This window comes from Cervus elaphus, chromosome 28, assembly GCF_910594005.1.
Source record: "Cervus elaphus chromosome 28, mCerEla1.1, whole genome shotgun sequence".
Classification (NCBI taxonomy): Eukaryota; Metazoa; Chordata; class Mammalia; order Artiodactyla; family Cervidae; genus Cervus; species Cervus elaphus.
In genome coordinates, this window is record NC_057842.1 from 42,253,101 (window position 1) to 42,256,941 (window position 3,841).

Consider the following 3,841-nt stretch of genomic DNA (forward strand, 5'->3'; position numbering starts at 1 on the left):
ACTTCTCTTCCTTTTCATTATTTTTTTAACTTGTTGTGTTTGAGGTCTCCTTTTCCCAGGCTTCATGGTTGAATTCTTTCCTCCTTTTGGTTTCTTCCCTCTTAAGTTTGGTCCAGTGGTTTGTGTAAGCTTCGTATAGGGTGAGATTGTGCTGAGTTTTTGTTTGTTTGTTTTTCCTCTGATGGGCAAGGCTGAGTGAAGTGGTCATCCTGTCTGCTGATGATTGGGTTTGCATTTTTGTTTTGTTTCTTGTTTAGATGAGGTGTCCTGCTCAGGGTGCTACTGGTGGTTGGATGATGCCAGGTCTTATATTCAAGTGGTTTCCTTTGTGTGAGTTCTCACTATTTGATACTTCCTAGGGTCAGTTCTCTGGTAGTCTTAGTTCTTGGAGTCAGTGCTCCCACTCCAAAGGCTCAGGGCTTGATCTCTTCTGAATCTGCCACACACAGGAGCCAGGAAGATAGTCCTAAAAGTCCAAACCCAGCCCTGGTGTTTCTTCAAAACAGCCAATAGTTCATTCTGGTTCCTCTTTCCAAACAGAGGTCTGCACACTCAATGTAGACAGGTCTCTTTCTCAGCTTCCTGAGCTTGGTGATAGCTGAGTCTAGCAGCACTTTCTCAGCTTGAAGAGGCCAGGAGCAGGGTAGCAGGGAGGCAAGAGTCTGTTGCTTCTTGACCTGCATACTGGTTTCCTAGGAGGCAGGTGAGGCGGTCTGGTTTTCCCATCTCTTGAAGAATTTTCCACAGTTTTTTGTGATCCACACATTCAAAGGCTTTAACATAGTCACTGAAGCAGATATTTTTCTGGAATTCCCTTGCTTTCTCTGTGATCCATCAAATGTTGGCAATCTGACCTCTGGTTCTTCTGCCTTTTCTAAACCCAGCTTGTACATCTGGAAATTCTCAGTTCACATACTGTTGAAGCTTAGCTTGAAGGATTTTGAGCATTACCTTGCTAGCATGTAAAATGAGCGCAATTATGTGGTAGTCTGAGCATTCTTTGGCATTGCCCTTCTTTAGGATTGGAATGAAAACTGACATTTTCCAATCCTGTGGCCACTGCTGAGTTGTTCAAATTTGCTGGCATATTGAGTGCAGCACTTTCACAGCATCATCTTTCAGAATTTGAAATAGCATAACTGGAATCCCATCACCTCCACTAGCTTTGTTTTTTTCAAGGTAAAGTTCCCCAAGTAGTGGCAGCGTCAACATACGCTGTAAAGAAGACTGGAGTAAGACTTGAAAGTTTTATCCAGCCACTGATCTAGCTGTGGGACCTTGAGCAAGTCAAATGGCCCACATGGATGATATTTTTCTCATCTGCAATAAAGAGTGATCAAGCCTCCTTCACAGCCAGATTGATACAGTTAAATTAAATTGGTTCATCCACTGAACAATTATCTAGAGCTGGAAATATCTCAAATGCACATGAGACAAAAATCTCTCCTCTCATTTTAAGGTACATACATAGATGAAAAATAATAAATAGGGTGTAACTAGTATGCAGTTGAGCTATTTCAAATCCTAAAAGATGCTGCTGCTAAAGTGCTGCACTCAATATGCCCACAAATTTGGAAAACTCAGCAGTGGCCACAGGACTGGAAAATAGTGGGGAAACAATGGAAACAGTGACAGACTTTATTTTTTGGGCTCCAAAATCACTGCAGATGCTGACTGCAGCCATGAAATTAAAAGACGCTTGCTCCTTGGAAGAAAAGTTATGACCAGCCTAGATAGCATATTAAAAATCAGAGACACTACTTTGCTGACAAAAGTCCATCTAGTCAAAGCTATGGCTTTTCCAGTAGTCATGTATGGATGTGAGAGTTTGACTATAAAGAAAGCTGAGCACCAAGGAATTGATGCTTTTGAACTGTGGTGTTGGAGAAGACTCTTGAGAGTCCCTTGGACTGCATGGAGATCCAGCCAGTCAGTCCTAAAGGAAATCAGTCCTGAACATTCGCTGAAAGTCCAATACTTTGACCAACTGATGTGAAGAACTGACTCACTGGAAAAGACCCTGATGCTGGGAAATATTGAAGGCAGGAGGAGAAGGCACGACAGAGGGTGAGATGGTTGGATGGCATCACCAACTTGATGGACATGAGTTTGAGTGAACTCCAGTAGTTGGTGATGGACAGGGGAGCCTGGCCTGCTGTAGTCCGTGGGGTCACAAAGAGTCAGACACAACTGAGTGACTGAACTGAATTGAACTGAAATAGTACGCAGTTGAATAAACAGGGGAGTGTAGAAGAAGGGACTGGACATTTGCTTTAGACTGGGGGTGGAGGTAGTCAGAGCACATATCTCTGAAGAAGTAATGTTTAAGCTGAGTTCTGAATGACAGGAAGGGACCATCCAAGCAAAGTTGATGGGAAGGTCAATCAGTAGAAGACACATATATTTCAAAGGTCCTTTTACAGTAATGAAGTATTCCAGAAACTATAAAAGGGCATGGCTGGAATGTGGTGAGTAAAGGGAAAGGGGAGTCAGGGGCCAGAGTCCTGCAGCCCTTTGTAAATCCAGGTAATAAATTGAGTTTTTTTTTCTAAAAGAGACAGTAAGCCATAGGAATGTTTTCATGAGAGCGGGGATATCATGGTTTTATTTTTGTTTTAAAAATATTTCTTAAATAAATAAATAATATATTAAAAAAAATATTTCTATGGTCACTCTGAGGAAAGTGAAAAACAAGCAGAAAGAAGAAAACAAGTCAGGAGGCTGTTGCATGAGTCCAGGTAGATGATGATGATGAATTGGTCCAAGGTGATGGGAGAGAGATGGAGAAGAATAGATACTACTCAGTTATGAGTCTTCTTGATGGATTGGATGTGAGGGGGAAAGAAGAATAAAGGTTAGGTCAGATTTTTGGTCAGATTTTCTCTTGAGCAGCTGGTTGAGTGAAATAGGGAAGCCTAGGAAAGGTACAGGTTTGGAGGGATCCATAATTCTTTTCTTTTTTTAAGACATTTTCACTTTGCAATGTCTTTTAAGTATCCAAGGAGAAATGTTAGCCAGGCAGCTGGATATAGGGATCCAAAATTCAGGAGGCATGTAGGAGATGGAGATAGAAATGAGGAATTCACAGCATAGAGGAGTTGTTTAAAGCCATGGAGCTGGATGAGTTACCTAAGAGAGGATACACAGGGACTGAGCCCCAGAGCTCTTCAACATTCAGATGATGGTGAGGAAGAGGATGCAGCAAAAGAGACAGAAGCAGTAGTCACTGGAGTCAGAGAAAAAGCAGAAGTGTGTGCTGTCCCCGAAGGCAAGAAAAGAATGGAGTGTCTGACCAGGAGTGAGTGGTCAGCTGAGAGGCCAAGAGATAAGAAAAGTGACCCTGAACCTGACATTGTGGAAGCAGTCTCATCAAGCAGTTGTCCGGGATGGAAAAGAGCTTTGAAAATCATGAAGTGCTGTCAGTGCTTCTTCAAAGGAAGAGGTACCCAAAGAGAGCTTTCTCAAAATACACATGCCTGGACTCGGCCCCTGATTGATTGAATCCAAACCATCGGGGTGCCTTTAAAACCTCTGAGGCCTCCCTAATAATAGCTTCCATGTAGCCAACTGTATTGTTACTATTACCTCTGTGTCTCCCTCCCAAGTATATTCTGTGTCACTTTTACCCTTTCTACAGATGTCTTGGGGGCATCTCTATGGGAGGACAGTTTACATTCTTATCACTAGTTATACTGGCAATATATAGCAATCATGTTCAGTGACCCTACTGAGATATTTCACATACAAGAATTCTTTGCATTGTCCAAATAACCTTGGAGCTCTGGAATTAATAACTGAAGAATTAATAGTAAATATTGCAGATAGGGGTTTCTAAATTGGT

At 42.1% G+C, this 3,841-nt stretch overlaps 1 long non-coding RNA gene across 1 annotated transcript; it reads right to left on the reverse strand.

Moving 5' to 3' along the window:
* Positions 1–268: 268 nt before the first annotated feature.
* LOC122685406 lies at positions 269–2,431 on the reverse strand. The gene is made up of 3 exons (XR_006338371.1): positions 2,422–2,431; positions 855–862; positions 269–425 (listed from the first exon to the last, which is right to left on the reverse strand). It is a non-coding gene; the product is annotated as an uncharacterized LOC122685406 (long non-coding RNA).
* Between the last annotated feature and the right edge of the window lie 1,410 nt (positions 2,432–3,841).